At 38.7% G+C, this 22,157-nt stretch overlaps 1 pseudogene; it reads left to right on the forward strand.

Annotated features, from left to right (window-relative positions):
• The first annotated feature begins 3,421 nt into the window (after nucleotides 1-3,421).
• On the forward strand, nucleotides 3,422-18,301 carry LOC129032940 (heterogeneous nuclear ribonucleoprotein A1-like; annotated as a pseudogene).
• The last annotated feature ends 3,856 nt before the right edge of the window (nucleotides 18,302-22,157 follow it).

The following is a 22,157-nucleotide window of genomic DNA, read 5'->3' on the forward strand; positions in this document are numbered from 1 at the left end:
CATACTGAATGGGCAAAAACTGGAAGCATTCCCATTGAAAACTGGCACGAGACAGGGATGCCCTCTCTCACCACTCCTATTCAACATAGTGTTGGAAGTTCTGGACGGGGCAATTAGGCAGGAGAAGGAAATAAAGGGTATTCAATTAGGAAAAGAGGAAATCAAATTGTCCCTGTTTGCAGACGACATGATTGTATATCTAGAAAACCCCACTGTCTCAGCCCAAAATCTCCTTAAGCTGATAAGCAACTTCAGCAAAGTCTCAGAATACAAAATCAATGTACAAAAATCACAAGCATTCTTATACACCAATAACAGACAAACAGAGAGCCAAATCATGAGTGAACTCCCATTCACAATCGCTTCAAAGAGAATAAAATACTTAGGAATCCAACTTACAAGGGACATGAAGGACCTCTTCAAAGAGAACCATAAACCACTGCTCAATGAAATAAAAGAGGATACAAACAAATGGAAGAACATTCCATGCTCATGGGTAGGAAGAATCAATATTGTGAAAATGGCCATACTGACCAAGGTAATTTATAGATTCAATGCCATCCCCATCAAGCTACCAATGACTTTCTTCACAGAATTGGAAAAAACTACTTTAAAGTTCATATGGAACCAAAAAAGAGCCCGCATCGCCAAGTCAATCCTAAGCCAAAAGAACAAAGCTGGAGGCATCATGCTACCTGACTTCAAACTATACTACAAGGCTACAGTAACCAAAACAGCATGGTACTGGTACCAAAACAGAGATATAGATCAATGGAACAGAACAGAGCCCTCAAAAATAACGCCGCGTATCTACAACTATCTGATCTTTGACAAACCTGACAAAAACAAGCAATGGGGAAAGGATTCCCTATTTAATAAATGGTGCTGGGAAAACTGGCTAATATGTAGAAAGCTGAAACTGGATCCCTTCCTTACACCTTATACAAAAATTAATTCAAGATGGATTAAAGACTTAAATGTTAGACCTAAAACCATAAAAACCCTAGAAGAAAACCTAGGCATTACCATTCAGGACATAGGCATGGGCAAGGACTTCATGTCTAAAACACCAAAAGCAATGGCAACAAAAGCCAAAATTGACAAATGGGATCTAATTAAACTAAAGAGCTTGTGCACAGCAAAAGAAACTACCATCAGAGTGAACAGGCAACCTACAAAATGGGAGAAAATTTTCGCAACCTACTCATCTGACAAAGGGCTAATATCCAGAATCTACAATGAACTCAAACAAATTTACAAGAAGAAAACAACCCCATCAAAAAGTGGGTGAAGGATATAAACAGACACTTCTCAAAAGAAAATATTTATGCAGCCAAAAGACACATGAAGAAATGCTCATCATCACTGGCCATCAGAGAAATGCAAATCAAAACCACAATGAGATACCATCTCACACTAGTTAGAATGGCAATCATTAAAAAGTCAGGAAACAACAGGTGCTGGAGAGGATGTGGAGAAATAGGAACACTTTTACACTGTTGGTGGGACTGTAAACTAGTTCAACCATTGTGGAAGTCAGTGTGGCGATTCCTCAGGGATCCAGAACTAGAAATACCATTTGACCCAGCCATCCCATTACTGGGTATATACCCAAAGGACTATAAATCATGCTGCTATAAAGACACATGCACACGTATGTTTATTGCGGCACTATTCACAATAGCAAAGACTTGGAACCAACCCAAATGTCCAACAATGATAGACTGGATTAAGAAAATGTGGCACATATACACCATGGAATACTATGCAGCCATAAAAAATGATGAGTTCATGTCCTTTGTAGGGACATGGATGAAACTGGAAATCATCATTCTCAGTAAACTATCGCAAGGACAAAAAACCAAACACCGCATGTTCTCACTCATAGATGGGAATTGAACAATGAGAACACATGGACACAGGAAGGGGAACATCACACTCTGGGGACTGTTGTGGGGTGGGGGGAGGGGGGAGGGATAGCATTAGGAGATATACCTAATGCTAAATGGCGAGTCAATGGGTGCAGCACACCATCATGGCACATGTATACATATGTAACTAACCTGCACATTGTGTACATGTACCCTAAAACTTAAAGTATAATAATAATAATAATAAAGAGTTCTTGCTTTCACAGTATTATTCCAGGATTTATGTGTCTGGGTGGTGATTTCACATGCCATAATGGCACTGGTAGAAAGTCCATCTATGGTGAGAAATTTAATAATGAGAGCGTCATCCTGAAGTATACAGGTTCTGGCATCTTGTCCATGGCAAATGCTGTACTCAACACAAACGGTTCCCATTTTTTCATTTGCACTGCAAAGACTGAGTGGTTGGTAGGCAAAGCATGTGGTCTTTGGCAAGGTGAAAGAGGGCACTAATAAGGTGGAAGCCATGGAATGCTTTGGGTCCAGGAATGGCAAGACCAGCAAGAAAATCATTGCTGACTGTGGAAAACGCTAATAAATTTGAATCGTGTTTTATGTTAACCACAAGAGAATTGCTTCTGTAGCTCAGGAGAGCCCCCTCCAACCCATTTGCTCACAGTATCCTATAATCTTTGTGCTATCTCTGCTATTCTTTAGGTTCCATATTTTCCTTATTCCCTTCCATGTCTAGCTGGATTACACAGTTACATTTATGATCATGAAATAAAAACTAAACAACAAAAAATAAAAAATAAAAATTGAATAAGACAATATATTGTAAATAATGAGAGCCAGGTTTCTCACTGACATGAGAAAGAAGTTACAAATAAGCAAGAGTGAAAGGTTAGAATGACCCCTGTGGTGCTGGATTAGAGTCACATTTATCAGCATGAACTTATATTAATATGTATACAGATATATGAGCATAAATACAGGTATTGTAGATACATGGGTTAGTATACATACATATATCTCCTACCTCTGTTCACTAACAGAAGCTGAAGCAATGACAGTCGAGTAGTAACAAGTACACATACTACTTAGATCTTTATTTCTAAATACCTTTTTTTTGTTTGTTTGTTTGAGATGTAGTCTCACTTTGTCGCCCAGGCTGTAGTGCAGTGGCATGATCTCGGCTCACTGCAACCTCTGCCTCACAGGTTCAAGCAATTCTGCCTCAGCCTCCCAAGTAGCTGGGATTACAGCCACGCACCACCATGCCCTGCTAACTTTTGTATTTTTAGTAGAGATGGGGTTTCACCATGTTGGCCAGGGTCTCAAACTTGTGACTTCAGGTGATCCACCCGCTTTGGCCTCCCAAATCTAAATACCTTTTTCCAACAAACAGAACCAGTGCTCCTTAAAGAAATAGTTGTTTCTAGATCTAGAGCAGAGTAAATACAATATAAGCCTGGAGCATCTTACAGTGCCAGAAAGGAAGTGTCCAGAAAAAAACTCTATAGAGATGGAAATTAGATTAGTAAACGCCTATGGCTGAGATTGAGAATGGGAAAATGACTGCAAATGAAGATGAGGCTTCCTTTCGAGATGGTAGAAGTATTCTACAATTAGTTTGTCCTATTAGTTTTACAACTCTGTAAATATACTAAAATTCATATTGATATCATGTACCTCCTGATGTGATGAGTATGAAAGTTGAATATGTGCATACACGTCAATAAATTTTATGGTATATAAATTATACCTCAACAAAGCTGATTAAGAAGAAAGTGCTCTATAAAACAAACAAAAAAAGGCCAGGCACAGTGGCTCACACCTGTAATCCCAAAACTTTGGGAGGCCGAGGCCGGGGGATCATGACTTCAGGAGATCAAGACCATCCTGGCTAACACGGTGAAACCCCCATCTCTACCAAAAATACAAAAAATTAGGCAGGTGTGGTGGCACACACCTGTAGTCCCAGCTACCTGGGAGGCTGAGGCAAGAGAATCGCTTGAACCTGGGAGGCGGAGGTTGCAGTGAGCCAAGATGGCACCACTGCACTCTAGCCTGGGCAACAAAGTGAGCTTCCGTCTCAAAAAAAAAGACAGAAAGAAAGAAAAAAGGATGGTGTATATTGAAGACATACAAGAACCAACTGAAAGTGCTACCAATGGCCAAAGTTGGAACAATTTGAGCAACAAATTAAGTAATGGTAGTATTGAATTAAAGCCCCAAAATAGAATCTTCGTGATATTCATGACTCCATACTGACATACATACATACATACATACATACATACATAAATGGGTAAGAAGGGACAAATCTTCCTTACAGAAGAATTGTAAGTACTAAATATACAAGGAATGAGAGAAATAGAAAATCACCATTAGAACACCACAGTAATAGCTACTATGAGCAGGATCCACTGATGAATGCTAAAATTAGTGAGTGAAACTTTTAGGATGAGTGAGATATTTGCATAACCTCAAAGTGTCTCCTTCTAAATATTTATTAATTACTGTGGTCATTTAACATAAGCCTATAAAGTCTTTCATATATACCCTCCTCCAGAAGTAGAGTTTATCTCCTTTTCCCTTGAGTGTAGGCTAGACTTAGTGACTTACTGCTAATGAATAGAATATGAAAAGGGAAAAATAGCAAGAGAAGAGTGGCAAGCATGACCTTGAAAGTGGGCCAAAGTTAGCATCAACAATAAGTCGTTGATATAATGTGCCTGCTGATATGTGATAAATATGTATCTTTGGGGTTTGTTCATTTGTTTATTTGTTTGTTTTGAGACACAGTCTTGTTCTGTTGCCCAGACTGGAATCCAGTGGCGTGATCTCAGCTCACTGCAACTTCTGCCTCCTAGTTCAAGCAATTCTCGTGCCTCAGCCTCCTGAGTAGCTGGGACTACAGGCACTCTCCACTACGCCTGGCTAATTTTTTTTTGTATATTTGGTAGAGACAGGGTTTCACCATGTTGCCCACGCTAGTCTTGAGCTCCTATGATGTGATATATATCAAATCTCCCAAAGCTGATCCTACCCATACCCCAGGACCTATCCATTCCAACCATAGGTATACATGCAACAAAAACGTGTTCACATTTTTTGCACCAAAAAACCTTTAAAAGAGGTTGAAAAACAGCACTATTTATAATAGCCCAATAAGTAATACCTAGCTCAAAAGACTATTTTGAGGACTAAATAAAGACTATTTTGAGGACTATATAATATATATATAAAACATACAAAGTAGGACCACAGGCTCTGGTGCAATAGACAATAAAAAGCTGTCATCATCATCATCCTCATCATCATCATTATAATAAACAAAGGGGGCTGGGCGAGGTGGCTCACACCTGTAATCCCAGCACTTTGGGAGGCCAAGGATCACCTGAGGTCAGGAGTTCAAGACTAGATTGGCCAACATGATGAAGCCCTGTCTCTACTAAAAATAAAAAATTACCTGGGTGTGGTGGCAGACGCCTGTAATCCCAGCTACTTGGGAGGCTGAGGCATGAGAATCGCTTGAACCTGGGAGGCAGAGGTGGCAGTGAGCTGAGATTACACCACTGTACTCCAGCCTAGGGGATAGAGCAAGACTCTGTCTCCAAAAAAACAAGGAGAACCTTCCTTTTAACTCTGGGCCATTCTTTGTTGCATATGCCTCCAAAGCAGCTCAGTTTGGGTAAATCTCACAAAGTCCCACTTGACTGTGTCTGCTTTTAGCCTCTCCGAAGAGGTTCAAAATCAGCCAAAAAAGAAGACATGCCATCCTATCTCTATTCATCAGCTCAACACAAAAGATCCCATTTGTGTGTGTGGCCAAAACTGCCCTTCTCCCTGCTCCCCTAGGTGAAGTAAGGATGTGAAGAAGCCATGGATTGGGTAAGAAGCTTTGAAAATGGCATCTTCCAAGGTTAACTAATTAGAAGATATTTTGCTTGTGATGTCACTCAAGCTCAAGCAGAAGATAGGCTCTAGTCATTATGTGGTGATATAAGCATAAAAATAGAATAAGTTTAAATTGAAACAAGTGGTGTTTATGAAGGGTTATGAGCTTCTAACTAATGAGTTAACAAAAAGTACAGAATAATTGGATTGTTAATTAGCACCAGGGGTCAGTTGCATAACCAAATAAAAAAGAGGTCCATTCGTGTATTCCAAAACGATAAATTTCCTAAATGTCCTACAGAGGTTTGCTAAGCACACAGACTGAGGTAATGAAACTCTGGTGGTTCCAGCAAAGGCAATAAAGTACCAATAAGAACATATATGTTGTTTAAAACCCTAATATGACAGATCAATCTACCCCAATACAGGGTAATGTATTATATCGTCTTGACCAAGTGAGACTTTAAAATACATTATTTCAGAAAACAAACACAAAGTTCTGGGGACAAACTAAAATCTAGAGAAAGGAGTTGACTTTAAAAAGTTTAAGCAACCTAACAACAAAGTTAAATAATAAGAAAGAGAGGCTATTGTCTTAGGTTTAAGTCACTTTAGAAGAAAAAACTGAATTTTGTGTAATCCCAGCACTTTGGGAGGCTGAGGTGGGAGAATCACTAGGTCAGGAGTTTGAGACCAGCCTGGCCAACATGGTGAAACCCCATCTCTACTAAAAATACAAAAAATTAGCTGGGTGTAGTGGTGGGTGCCTGTAATCCCAGCTGCTCAGGAGGCTGAGGCAGGAGAATCGCTTGAACCTGGGAGGCGGAGGTTGCTGTGAGCCGAGATCGTGCCACTGCACTCCAGCCTGGGCGAGAAAGCGAGACTCCATCTAAAAAAAAAAAAAGAAAAAAGAAAAAAAAATCCAGGACCCCAGGGAATTTGGGGTTGAGTAAAAATTATTACCCAGAAGGTATCCAACTAATATTACTGAAACATTAGGAAGAAATCAAAATAAGTTTATCTCTAATCCTAGAAAGGTATAAAACAACTTTAAGGAAGAAATAAATTCACCACATGGTACTTGATGTTTGGAATAGCTTAAGGTTAAATGTTGTAATAAGTTTTATTGTTTTATCTACAAAATGCATTTTGTGTATTTTGTATTTTAAGGTGTTGAAATGTTCAAAAGAATCAGACATACTAAGTTTGCAATTGCTGTTTAAAGGAATTTAATCAAATTTTATATCAATACCTAAATGCTCACTCCACTGACATTAAGGTTCATATAATTGTTGGTGTTCCTCTCTATGCAAAAACTCTCTCAGATATTAAAGGCTAATCTACATGCCAGCAAACTCAGTCTCTGCAGAGAGAAGGGCTGTGACTCAAAATGCACCCTGTGTGCTGGGAAGATTTCTGTCTTAGTGTGCTTGGGCTGCTGTATCAAGTACCACAGACTGGGGGATTTAAACAACAGAAATTTACTTCCTCACAATTACAGAAGCTAGAAGTCTGACATCAAGGTGTCGACAAGATTACTTTCTTCTGAGGTTTTTCTCCTTGCCTTGTAGATGGCCATCTTCTCTCTGTAGTAATACATGGTTTTTCCTCTGTGCCTATCTGTCTCCTAATGTCCTCCTCTTGTAAGGACACCTGTTATATTGGATTAGGGCCCACCCATATGAGCTCATTTTACCTTAGTTACCTCTTTACAGGCCCTGGCTCTATAGTCACATCTTTAAGGTACTGGATGGGTGTTAGGATTTCAACATATGTGTGAATTTTGAGGAGCACAATTCAGCTCATAATGATTTCCAAGAACCAAGAGACTGAGGGCTCAAACACTGTGGGCAGAAGAACCCAGCCTTGGAAAGGAACTGCGATGGAAACTCTGGGGGTATAGAAAAGGAATTGAATGATACGAGGAGCAGAAATCAGAGAGGAGGGTGTATTCTGAGGAAGTGAGAGAGGAGCGCCAAGGGTTGTGGTACAGAGGCCCCCGTCTGCACACTGGTCATCATAATCTCAATGCCCAGGTTGTACTCAAGAACAATTCAATCAGAATGTCTGGGGGTGAAACCTGGGCATCAGTAACTTTTAAAGCTCCCCAAGTGATTCCAATTGTGCAGCCAAGGTTGAAAACCTAAAGGTTTGATCACAAGGCCTTCAGCTCCAGTACCCTACACAAAGAAAGTTAGACTAGACGATGGAACTTTCTGACCTCTTGCTCTGCAAAAGGTGGGGACGAATGGCCCCCACAGCCACACCATAGTAAATGGCAGGTGTCTTGATCATCTTCACTCTGACCCAGAAGGTCGTCTGAAAGAGCCACTGGTTGTAATGACTCCTACTGAGAAATACTAAATCTGACATTCCTGTCTCCCTTGACTCTTTCTAGGCACTTTACCCCTGATTTTGAGCTTCAGGGTTTTTCCATAGCTGTGTCCAACCCCACCCACACTCTCCCCACCCTCTATCCCCAAAAACATAGAAAAAGAGGAAGTGGGAAAGTGTGTTTAATATATTTGCAGATGTACATATTCACAAATATGTTGGGAATGTTTGAGCCATGTTAATTGGGTGAATACTTTGACCCAATCCTTCAGGAATATTGAATCATGGGAATACTGTACTTAGAACAACACAATATTACCATGGGCCTCTCTGCCCTGTGCAAATATTAGTCTTTAACTGGAATGACCAAAAACAGATGTTTCATATCTAGAATGTTTTCTCACAGAGAGTTTCAATAGAAATATTTTAGCCCCTCAGATACATCCAAATAAAATATTTGGTCTTGAAACATTCTATTTTAAAAGTCAGTGAGTTGTGGCTTCATTATAGCAGAAGAAGCATGAATCAGAGATCGGTTTTCATTTGTCACCTTCAGGTTAAGCAAGAGTGAACAGTGAAAAGTGATAAAATTCTGAACTCTGGTGATTTGGAGATGATTTTTTTTTAAAAACATGCATCCTTCATGTAATAAACCTGAGAAATGACAGTGACATTTGCTATAAAACATGCATGGTGCCTCCTTTCATGCTTATTTGTATTATAAAACCAGAAGTGACTTTTGATTAGAAAAAATTGTCCCTGGGATATACTAAAACCATTGCATGTAGCCAAATTTTAGTCACACCTTCAAAGAAACATGTATCACTTTAAAAAAGACCTAATATGGCCAAAACGTTAGTATTATTGATATGGCATATTCAAAATAAACTACAGGAAAAAAACATGGAAAGTAAAAATATTATACAACAATGCCTCTCAAATTTTAATTTGCATAAGAACCACCTGGGGATCTTGCTAATTCTGATTCTGGGAGGGCCCAATATTCTGCATTTCTAACAAGCTCCCAGGGGATGCTGTTGCTGCCAGTCTCTGGCAAAGGCTCTGAAAGCTTGATTTCTTCCGTATTAATTATGCCCACCCTAAAGGTAAAGCCTTGGTTCTTCGCTAACATTTTCATCAGCTTTGAACAGTCCTGACAGTTACAACTTTATATTACCACCCCCTTTTTTTTTTTTTAAACTCCTACGGGATCTCTTCTTGAACAGATTTTCCCTTACCATCGCTGTTTTACTTGATTATATGGCCTATAAGGAAAAAAACTGCATAAGGGTTATGAACTCCCATTATTAATGAGCAAACAGACTTCTCCCCAGTGTAGGATTGAAAGTCTGCTAGTAAGGAAATGTTTAGCAATGATCACCACATCACCTCCTGTAATGGTAATGGCAACTCCTGTTGACTACTTACTATTTGTCAGACATAATGGTGATTTATTTAAGTCATCTTAATTAAATGTTAAATCAAGGAAGTATTCATTTTATTTAGCAAACACTTATATAATGCTTTCTACATACAGGCATTATTTTGAGTGCTTTACAAATATTCACTCAATTAATCCACATAAATCATATAAGGTTGGTGTTACTCATCTTACAGATAAGGAAGTTAAGGCATGGAGAAGGTGAGTACTTGCCTAAAGTTATTTAGTTAGGAGATGGATTGATTGAACCTACGTAGTTTGGCACTTAATCATCTTCCTAAACAGAGGAGGGAGCAGGTGGCTCTGTCGCCCCGGCTGGAGTGTAGTGGTGCCATCTCAGCTCACTGCAAACTCCGCCTCCCGGGTTCACGCCATTCTCCTGCCTCAGCCTCCCGAGTAGCTGGGACTACAGGTGCCCGCCACCATGCTCGGCTAATTTTTTGTATATTTAGTAGAGACGGGGTTTCACCATGTTAGCCAGGATGGTCTCAATCTCCTGACCTCGTGATCCGCCCGCCTCAGCCTCACAAAGTGCTGGGATTACAGGTGTGAGCCACCACGCCCAGCAGATAATCACATTTCTAACAGATCACCTAAGAACACTGGAACTCAACAAAGAAATGACAGTAGACACCTAAGACAAAGGAGAGGGGAGTGAGGTAGTCAGCTCAGGGATGACAGGATCAGCTGGAGTCTGCAGAGGCTCCTCAATGTGGGGAAAGAGTAAGTGAGTGACTCCCAGTGGTCTACATTCTCACTGCAGACTCTCCCAATCCTAGCCATGGGAGAGCCCCTCAACTCATGAGGGCCCTGAGACTAACATAGGGATCTGCCTGGAGACTGCATAACAGGATTGCTTCAGAGGGGGGTCCCACAGATGCCCGGAGTCCTAAGCAGCTACAGCAAAGTGCCATTTTGAGAGTCCAGCTCCCACCAGCCTGCATCCTGCCCTGGGGCTCAGTAGCCCTTGCATCTCCATATCCATAGAGCCCCACTAACATACCTTGCATGCAGCCAGGTGCTGCTGCTAGTTGCTGCCACCAGGGCTGAAGTGCAAACTATTGGGAGCAACCCTGCCACTCCTAGTAGCATGGCTGCTTTGAAAGCACCCTGAGGACAGGCTATCCTCCTTAAATCTGCCACCAAGGGCCCAAGTTTGTATGCCCCCCTGCCATACATTTAAGACTGCAGCCACTGAAAGCAACCCTGCTTTTCACAGGAGCAGAGTTGCAGCATAGCCGCAGCTTCCCCCTACTTGAGCATTTCAGCCAGAGGCCTGGTGATCATCTCACCCCTGCCTACCACAGCCAGTACCTGCATGCACCTCCAAGGGGTCTGAGGACAGGTCTACATGGCCCAGCTCATATCCACCAGTGCCCAGGCACGCCATTCAGGAACCTGGGGATCTCCCTTCCCCGTCTACCACCATTGGCATGTGAGGACTCCTCTTGGGGGCCAGAGAACAGACCACCCAACCTGCTGCTAGTACCATAGCTGGCACTCACCCATGTGTATCACCTTCAGGCCTGGGGACTGGCTCACCCAGCCTATCATAGCCACCGTCAACACCACTTAGGAGCCAGAGAATTGTCCCACTACTGCTACTGTCATTGGCCACACTACACCCACTGCCTAGAGGCCCAAGGACCCACCCACCTCCCTGACCCACCACTGCCACTACTGGCTCCCAAGTAAGCAGCCTAGAGGCCCAAGAATTGGCTCACCTGTACCTGCTAAAAACAATGCCAGCATATACTTCCCTGGGAGCGAAGGACAGGCATGCTTGGCATGCTGCCGCCACCATTGGGACCCAATGGCTGGCCCACCTGATGTGCCTGTCTCCAGCAAAACTTCACCACGCCCTCCGTTAATGATTACACCCTAAGCCACTGAGGGAACTACAGACACTCTTGACACTGTTTATAGGCAAAGAAATCAAAAAGAGACTACACTATTGCACACACCCTAATTCAAAGCCAAAGTACCCTGCCAACCAATGCCATAGGGACATCTTCAGGAAAAAGTCCTCCGCTATGAAAGCAAATTCAAAGAATTGGAAGAAGTGACCATTACACCAGATGCACAGACATCAACATGAGAACACAGGAAACATGAAAAAACAAGGAAATATGACACCTCCAGAGGAACACAATAATTCTCCAGCAACAGATTCCAATGAAAAAGAAATTTACGAAATCTCAGAAAAATAATTCAAAATGGTTCAAAATAATATTTAAAAAGCTCAGTGGGACACAAGAGAACTCAGAAAAACAATACAAAGAAATCAGAAAATTCAGGACATAAATGAGAAATTTACTAAAGACATAGATATCATAAAAAAGAACCAAATATAAATTCAGTAATGCAAGAATTTATTGAATAAAATACAAAATACATATGAAAGCTTTAACAATAGACTAGACCAAACAGAAGAAATAATTTCAGAACTTGAAAAAGGTTTTTTGTTTGTTTGTTTGTTTTTGAGACGGAGTTTTGCTCTTGTTGCCCAGGCTGAAGTGCAATGGTGTGATCTCGGCTCACTGCAACCTCTAACTCCCAGGTTCAAGTCATTCTCCTGTCTCAGCCTCCCAAGTAGCTGGGATTACAGGTACATGCCACCACACCCGGCTAATTTTTGTATTTTTAGTAGAGACGGGGTTTCATCATATTGGTCAGGCTGGTCTCGAAATCCTGACCTCAGGCAATACAACCACCTTGGCCTCCCAAAGTGCTGGGATTACAGGCGTGAGCCACCGTGCCCAGCCAAAATAGGGTCTTTTAAAATCACCTAGTCAGACAAAAATAAAGAAAAAAGAATGAACAAAGCCTATGTGACATATGGAACACCATAAGGCAACCAAATTATTTGAATTTTTGATGTACCACAAGGTGAAGAGAAAATAAAAGGGATAGTAAACCTACTTAATGAAATTTAGCTGAAAACTTCCCAAGTCTAGCAAGAAATTTAGATACCTAGAAACAGAAAGCTCAGAGATTTCCAAACAGATAAAATTCAAAAAGGTCCTCTCCACAGCACATTATAGTCAAACTGTCGAAAGTCAAGGATGAAGAGAGAATTCTAAAAATAGCAGGAGAAAAGTATCTAGTTACTTATGAGGGAAGCCTCATCAGACCAATGGCAGATTTCTTAGCAGAAACTTTATAGCTCAGGAGAGAATGAGATTATATATTCAAAATGCTGAAAGGAAAAAAAAATTGTCGGCCAAAGATATTACACCCAGAAAAGTTATCCTTCATAAGTGAAGGAGAAATAAAGTCTTTCCTATAGAAGCAAAAGCTAAAGGAAGTCTTCACCATTAGACTGGTCCTACAAGAAATACTTGACCAGATGTGGTGGTGCATACCAATAGTCATAACTACCAGGGAGGCTGAGCCAGGAGGATCACTTGTGCCCAGGAGATCAAGGCCAGCCTGGGCAACATAGCAAGACACTTATCTCTTAAAAAACAAAAACAGAAAGAAAATTTAAAAAGAAAGAAAAAGAAATGCGTAAGGAAGTCCCACATGTGGAAGCAAAAGATGATATCTATCCTCATTAAAACATACAAAAGTATAAAATGCACTGGTAGAGCAAACACATAAATAAGTAAGAAAAAGAATTCAAATGTTATTACTACACAAAACCACTAAACCACAGTGATAAATAATAAAAGAGAACGAAAAGAACAAAGGATATACACAACAACCAGAAATCAATTAATAAAATGACAGGAATAACCCTCACATAGCAATAAAAAGTTTGAATGTAAATGAATTAAACTGTCCATTTAAAAGATACAGAGTGGCTGAATGAATTAAAAAACATGACTCAACTACATGCCAACAAGAAACTCATCTCTCCTGTAAAGACACATATAGACTGAAAATAAAGGGATGGAAAAAGATATCCCATGCAAACAGAAACCAAAAATAAGCAGGAATAGCTATATTTACCTCAGACAAAACAGACTTTAAAGTGAAAAACAGTAAAAAGAGACAAAGAAGGTCATTATATAATGATGAGGAGATCAACTCAGCAAGAGGATATAATTATACTAAACATATATGCACCCAGTACCAGAACACCCAGACAGATAGCAAATATTAGATCTAAAGGGAGAGATAAACTCCAACACAATAATAGTTGGGGACTTCAACATCCCATTCTCAGTATTAGACAGATCATCTAGACAGAAAATTAACAAAGAAACATTGAGTTTAAGCTGCACATTAGACCAGATGGACCAAACAGACAGAGAACACTTCATCCAACAGCTACAGAATACAAATTCTTCTCATCAACACATGGAATATTCTCCAGGATAAGCCATATATTAGGACACAAAACAAGTCTCAACAGATTTTTAAAAATTGTAATCATATCAAGTATCTTCTCAGACCACAATGGAATAAAACTAGAGATCAGTAAGAAGAGGAACTTTGGAAACCGTACAATTACATGGAAATTTAAAAACATGCTCCTAAATGACCACTGGGTCAAGGAAGAAATTAGGAAGAAGCTCAAAAAAATTGAAACAAATGAAAATCAAAGCACAATATGCCAAAACCTATGGGATAAAACCAAAGCAGTGATAAGAAGGAATTCTATAACAATAAATCTGACATCAAAAAAAGTAGAAAGATCCCCAGTAAGTTCTAATAATTCACGTTAAGAAACTAGAAGAGCAAGAAAAGAAGGAAAGACATAATAAAGATCAGAGCAGAACTAAATGAAACAGACTACAAAACCATACAAAGGATCGACACACTGAAAAGTTTGTTTTTTGAAAGGATAAACAAAATCAACAAACCACTAGTTAGACTAAGAAAAAAAAAGACACAAATAGAATCAGAAATGAAAAAGGAGACATTACGACTGTTGTCACAGAAATGCATAAGATAATCAGAGATTGCTATGAACAACCATACACTAACAAACCAGGTAACTGTGAGGAAATAGATGAATTCATGGACATATATGACCTATCAAGACTGAATCATAAAGAGAGAACCTGAACAGACCGATTACAAGTAATGAGATTGATGCAGTATCAAAAGTCTCCCCACAAAGGAAAGTCCAGGACTGGATATCTTCACTGCCAAATTTTGCCATAATTACAAGGAAGAACTAACACCTCAAACAATTCCAAAAATTGAGGAGGACGGACTTCTCCATAGCTTATTCTATGAAGCTGGCATTGCCCTGATATCAAAACCAGACAAGTTTGCAATAAAAAAGAAAATTACAGACCAATATCCCTGATGAATTTAAATGCAAAATTCCTCAACAAATACAACCCCCCAAAATCCAGCAGTACACCATGATCAAGTGGGATTTATCTCATGGATACAAGTACAGTTCAACATACACACATCAACAGAATAAAGGACAAAAACTATGTGATCATCTCAATAAAAGCAGAAAAAGCATTTGATAAAATGTAACATCTCTTCATGATAAAAAAAAACCCTCCTCAAATTGGGTATAGAAGGAACATACCTCAAAATAATAAAGGCCAAATATGACAGGTAACACCATACTAAATGGAAAATTGAAGGCCTTTAGATCTGGAACAAGACAAGGGTGACCACTTTCACCACTCCTATTGAACATAGTACTGGAAGTCCTAGACAGAACAATCAGGCATGAGAAAGAAATAAAAGGCATCCAACTTGGAAAAGTGGAAGTCAAATTGCTCCTCTCTTCAGATGACATGATCTTATATCTAGAAAAGCCTAAAGCCTCCACCAAAAAACTCTTAGATCTGATGAATAAATTTGGTAATATTGCAGGATACAAAATCGATACACAAAAATTAGTAGCATTAATATACAACAATATTGAGCCAGCTGAAAAAGAAATAAAAAAGTGATTCCATTTATAATAGCTATAAAATAATGAAATATGTGGGAATAAATTTAACTAAGGAAGTGAAAGACCTCTATAATGGAAACTAGTGAACTATGATGAAATAAAGAGGACACAAACAAATGGACAGACATCATATGCTCATGAATTGGAAGAATTAATATCATTAAAATGGCCATGCTGCCTAAAGCAATCTACAGGTTCCATGCAATTCTTATGAAAATACCAATGCTATTTTTAGAAATAGAAAAAACAATCCTAAAATTCATATGGAACCAAAAAAGAACCCAAAAAACCAAAGCAATTCTAAGCAAAAAGAACAAATCTGGAGGCATCATTATAAGGCTATAGTAACAAGAATAACATGGTATTGGTGACACATAGACCAATGGAACATAATAGGAAATCTAGAAATTAATTTACATATTTACAGCCAACTGATTTTCAACAAAGATGTCAAGAACAGACATTGGAGAGAGAACATCTTCAATCATGGTGCTTGGAAAATTGGATATCTATATGTAAATAATGAAACTGGACCCCTATCTCTCACCATAGATGAAAATAAACTTGAAATGGATTAAACACTTAAAATATAAGACCTGCAACTACAAAACTACTAACAGATAATATGGGGAAACACTTCAGGACATTGGTTTAGGAAAGATTTTATGAGTAAGACTTCAAAAGCATAAGCAACAAAAACAACAAATAGACAAATGGAACTTAACTAAACTAAAAAGCTTCTGCAGAGAAAAAATAACAGAGTGATCAGACAACCTTCAGAAAAAGAGAAAATATTTGGAAACTATGCATGCAACAGGAGACTGATATTCAGAATTTACAAGGAACTCAAACAACTCATCAATAACAAGAAAAACCCCAAATAATCTCATTAAATAGTGGGCAAAGGATATTAATAGATATTTTTCAAAATAAGACATACAAATGGCCAAGAGGCATATACAAAATGCTCAACATCACTAATCATCAGGGAAATTAAAACCATGATGCGCTATCACCTTGTATCAGTCAGAATGGCTATTATTAAAAAGACAAAAAATAACAGATGACAAGGATATAGAGAAAAGGGAATGCCAGTCACTGTTGGTGGGAATGTAAATTAGTACAACCTCTTTGGAAAACTGTATGGAAATGTATCAAAGAACTAAAAATAGAAGTGCCATTTGATCCAGCAATTCCACTACTGGGTATCTACCCAAAAGAAAATAAATCATTATATCAAAAAGATACCTACACTTGCATGTTTATCACAGCACAAAATTACAATCACTATAGCATAGATGTGGAATCACTTAAGTGTCCATCAATGGATGAATGGATAAAGAAAATGTGGTATATATACACAATGGAATACTATACAGCCATAAAAAGAAATCATGTCTTTTGTAGCAACATGGATAGAACTGGAGGCCGTTGTCTTAAGCGAAACAAGTCAGACACAGAAAGACAAATACTGCATGTTCTCACTTATAAATGGAAGCTAAATAATGTATATACGTGGACTGAGAGACAATGGAACCTGAGAAGGGTGGAAGAGTGTGAGAAGGTAGATGATGAGAAATTACTTAACAGGTACAATATACATTATTTGGGTGACGGATACACTAAAAGCCCAGACTTCACCACTTCACAATATATCCATGTAACAATATTGCACTTGTATTTCTTAAATGTATAAAAACAAACAAATAATAAATGAGATATATGTTTGTTAGCTTACTCTTTTCTATCTGTGGAAAAAGTATCATTAAAGTATCCTCCCACTGCCATCTGTCTAATTCTGCCATCTGCCATCTGCCACTCTAAGTCAGAGTCTCCTAAAGAGACCAAACAGCTGTGGAAGGTCTTCATCAAAGGCTTGGTGAAACAACCAACGGGAGTGTGAGGAGCCATTGTGAGCAATGGGAAACACTCACAGAATCTGTGGTAACGAGAGATCCAAACACCTAGCGCCATGAATCAAGGCCACACAAGGTAGATGGAAGAGTTGTGGAAACAAAGGGAGTTGTCTCAAGCGAAGATTCCCAAAGACTAGGTGCCCTCTTAACTGTGAGGAAGACATTTGTTGGTGCTATTAAAGGAGACATTGAAGAGCATCACCTAAGAGATTATTTTGAACAGTATGGGAAAATTTAAATGATTGAAATCATGGCTGTCTGAGGCAGTGGCAAGAAAAAGGGCTTTGCTTTTGTAACCTTTGACAACCATGACTCGGTGGATAAGACTGTCATTCAGAAACACCATACTGTGAATGGATATAATGGGGAAGTAAGGAAAGCGCTTTTAAAGCAAGAGATGGCTTCACGGAGCCAAAGAGGTCACAGTAGTTTTGGAAACTTTGGTGGTAGCTGTGAAGGTGGTTTTGGTGGAAATGACAATTTTGGTCATGGAGGAAACTTTAATGGTTGTGTGGGCTTTAGTGGCAGCTGTGGTGGTGATGGATTTGGCGGCAGTGGGCATAGTTATAATGAATTCTGTAATGTTGGTGCTTATGGAGGAGGAAGCCCTGGTTATTCTGGAGGCGGAAGCAGAGGCTACAGAAGTGGTGAACACGGTTACGGAAACCAGGGCAGTGGCTATGGCAGGACTGGCACCTATGACTGCTATAACAATGGAGGAGGCAGAAGCAGCGTTAGTGCTAGCAGTGGAAGCAATTTTGGAGGTGGCAGAAGCTACAATGATTTTGGCAATTACAACCGTCAGTCTTCAAATTTTGAATCCATGAAGGGAGAAAACTTTGGAGGCAGAAGTTCTGGTTCCTATGGTAGTGGAGGCCAATACTTTGCCAAACCATAAAACCAAGGTGGCTATGGTGGTTCCAGTAGCAGCAATAGCTATGGCAGTAGCAGAAGATTTTAGTTACTGCCAGGAAACAAAGCTTAGCAGTAGAGGAAACCTAGAGAAGTGATAAGGAAGCTATAGGTTACAAGAGATTTGTGAACTGGGCCAAGCACAGTGCTGGCAGGGCCTAGCTACCACACACACACAAAAAAGGACATGTTTTAGACAATACTCATCTGTATTAGAAAAAAACTTGAGGACTGTAGTTGTGACTAATTGTATAACAGCTTAATGTTTCTGTTCTGTGGAAAGTGTAAAGCATCCCAACAAAAGGGGTTTAATGTAGATTTTTTCCACTCATACTGTTGACTGCCAGATGTAATAGTCTGTCTGAACATGATGCTGAATAAATATGCCTTTTTAAAAAAGTGAATGGTGCTGGGCAAACTGGATATCCATATGCAGAAGAATGTTCCCCTATTTCTCACCATACACAAAAATCAACTCAAAATATGTTAAAGACTTAAGTGTAAGAACCAAAGCTATAAAACTACTAGCAGAAAATATAGGGGAATCACTTCAGGACACTGGTCTAGGGAAATATTTTATGCCTAAGACCCCAAAAGCACAAGTATCAAAAACAAAAACAAAAACAGACAAGTGGAACTTGATTAAACTAAAAAGTTTCTGCACAGCAAAAGAAACAATCAATAAAGAGAAAATCTCTTGAATGGGAGAAAATATTTGCAAACTATTCATTCAGTCAGAGACTAATATCCAGAATATACAAGGAACTCAAACAACTCAACAATAAGAAACCAAACAATCCCATTAAAAAGTGGGCAAAAGACATGAATAGATATTTTTCAAAATAAGACACAGAAATGGTCAACAGGTATATGAAAAAATACTCAATATTCCTAATCATCAAGGAAATGCAAATTAAAATCACAATGAGATATCATCTTACCCCAGTTAAATGGGCTATTATTAAAAAGACAGAAAATAACAGATGCTGGTGAGGATATGGAGAAAAGGGAATTCTTATGCACTGTTGATAGGAATAAAAACTAGTACAGCCACTATGAAAAACAGTATGGAGATTTATCAGAAAAACTAAAAATAGAACTATAATATGATCCAGCAATCCCACTACTGGATATTTATCCAAAGGAAAAGAAATCAGTGTATCAGAAAGATACCTGTACCCCCATGTTTACAGCAGAACTATTCAGAACAGTCAATATATGGAATCAACCTAAGTGTCTCTCAACAGGTGAATGGATAAAGACAGTGTGCTATACTTTTTACACAATGGAATGCTATTTGGCCATAAAAATAATAAATGCATGTCATTTGCAGCAACATGGATAGAACTGGAGGTTACTATGTTAAGTGAAATTAAGCTTGGCACAGAAAAACAAATATCACATAATCACATGTTCTCACTCATCTATGGGAGCTACAGAAGTTGATCTCATGGAGACTGAGAGTTGAATGATAGTTACGAGAAGCTGGGAAGGGTGTTGGGGGTTGGAAGAATGAATAGAGTTTGGTCAGTGAGTAAAAACATGCAGTTAGATAGAAGAAATAAGTTCTAATGTTTGATAACAGAGTAGGGTGATTATAGTTAACAACAATATATTGTATCTTTCAAAACAGCTAGAGGAAAGGACTTGAAATATTCCCAACACATAAAAATGATAAATACTTGAGGTGATAGGTACCCTAAATACCCTGACTTGATCATTACACATTCTGTGCATGTAACAAAACATCACATGTACCCCATACATGTGTACAGGTATTACGTATCAATTAAAAATAAAGTGGCAAGTTAATTTTTGATTAGGCTGTTTCCTAGAGAAAATAACTAATTTTGATAATGATAGACAACACTACGGTCTGAATTTTGGGTTTGCCCTCCTAGCGGCCTACTGAACAACTGACAAATTATGTGAGTTATATAAAGTATTAATTGCTTCAAAAATAAGATTTCAACTAGGAAAAAGAAGGATTAACACTATTTGATAAAAATATTTTTCTTTCCAAAATCTGACAGATTATGACATGTGATATTATATTTTGATGAACATAGTGTATAAAACTATGATGGTTCAGACTAGATTTTTAAGTACAAATGTTTCATATTCATGACTATATTTCCCTGTTTATGTTCCATTACATTATCAATAATGAGGTCAATTTGGGGAATCAGTAAGGATGTAAAACTAGAGAAAAACTTTTCATAAGAATTTTCAAAATGTTTAAGAAGCATTGGTAATTTTTAATTTGTTTCTTCTCCAGTTGTTGTAGAAACCAGAATGACTACATGACAAAATGCAGGGTTTCATTTTACCTTCTTCTTTCTGGCTTTTTATTGTGATATTCTGTGGTTCAGAATTTTTTTAAATAGGCAAGAGTTCACATGTATACTGCATTTTAATAAAACAGGGAGAGTCCAAAATTGGCTGTAGAAATTCTTTGTTTCAAGGGCTACCTGCAACCTACTCTCCTAAAGTAAGATTTTTCCTGGTTTCTTGGGTCCCTAATGTATTAAAAGTGCCCTATGTAGGGCAGTCTCTCTAGGTGATAGCTAACATTCCACAATTCTGAAAAGGGCCAAGAAGGTCTCTAAAAGATACAAACCTGAGATTTATAACCTTTTGTCCTGTCTCTCCTCTCACGAACACCTCACTGCACATTTGGCATGCATAGAAAGCCCATGACCACAGACTATTATTTCTAGATACAGAAATAATTAGAAATAAATTAGAAATAATTCTAGTTCTAGAGTATTTTATTTAGTATAGATAATTACAAGATTAGAGATTCACATTACATAATTATTTTTGACATGGGCTAAAAGCTTTGTCTTTTTCACGCTCTGCCAGTTTTATGGCCCCTTTACCTTGATGCAAGCCTCAAATATGGCTGGTTGCTCTTGCTTTAACTAAGCATTAGTTCAATCTCAGGCTCTGTCCTGTAGGACCCATTTAGAGCCTGGGAATGACAGTGCTCTTTTTCACTTTTGGCTCCCAGTGAGCTCCATGGGCTTTAGGTCAAACCTGGTCTTGCAGACACCTTGATCCATTGTCCCCGAGCTTTGATTGTCCAGAAATGCTTTGGATCCTCCTCTGAGAACATTGGCTGATGCTGTGACACAATATCTACACCAAGTTTAAATAAATTGTTTGTCAATATGTGAAATGTTATTGATAAAATTGTACCAGTTCTAAAAAGCCCAGTAAGCAAGCCCCTTTTTGTGGAATTATGACCACCTGAGGAATGTGTGACATTGTCACATTCTGTAGCCTTTCAGCAAGCCTGGAGTTTGTGCATTCTAGATAATGTAATCCAGCTGACTTCTATATGTGAATTATGAACATTGATACCTAATTACTATTTTTCTCTTTATGTCTTATCTAATGAGTAATAAGGAAGATGAATTAGTAATTCTAGTTAATCTCCGTCTCATGGAGACTGACTATAAGTCAATATCATAGTCAATCATAGGGTAGGGTGGGTGGGGAATCTCCACTCACAAAATACATGAGAGGCTGAGCTATAGAGTAAAGCCTAAAATCAGCAAATGAGACCCACCCTGGGGTACATTCCTTGTCAATGGAAGTGTCTGATGACAGGGAGAGGTTACAGGAAGAAATGCCAAAGAAAGCTGTTTCTTCAGGTCTGTACTGAGTCCGGTCTCAGACTATTAATGAGACATGGAAATTACTAAGTGATTTCCATATATTTCCATATAAGCAAATTACTTGCTTATATGGAAAGAAAGATAATAAGTAGAAAACAGGTTCCAAAAGTTTGGGTTGGCTATTATATTAAGACATTTGAAATATGCTAAATTAGTTTACCTTTGAACTTAGCTGGCACCATTTTGTCCTTGGCTAAGGTAGACCCTACAACATGGACGGAG

The sequence above is a fragment of the Pongo pygmaeus genome, chromosome 2 (genome assembly GCF_028885625.2).
Source record: "Pongo pygmaeus isolate AG05252 chromosome 2, NHGRI_mPonPyg2-v2.0_pri, whole genome shotgun sequence".
In the NCBI taxonomy this organism is placed as follows: domain Eukaryota; kingdom Metazoa; phylum Chordata; class Mammalia; order Primates; family Hominidae; genus Pongo; species Pongo pygmaeus.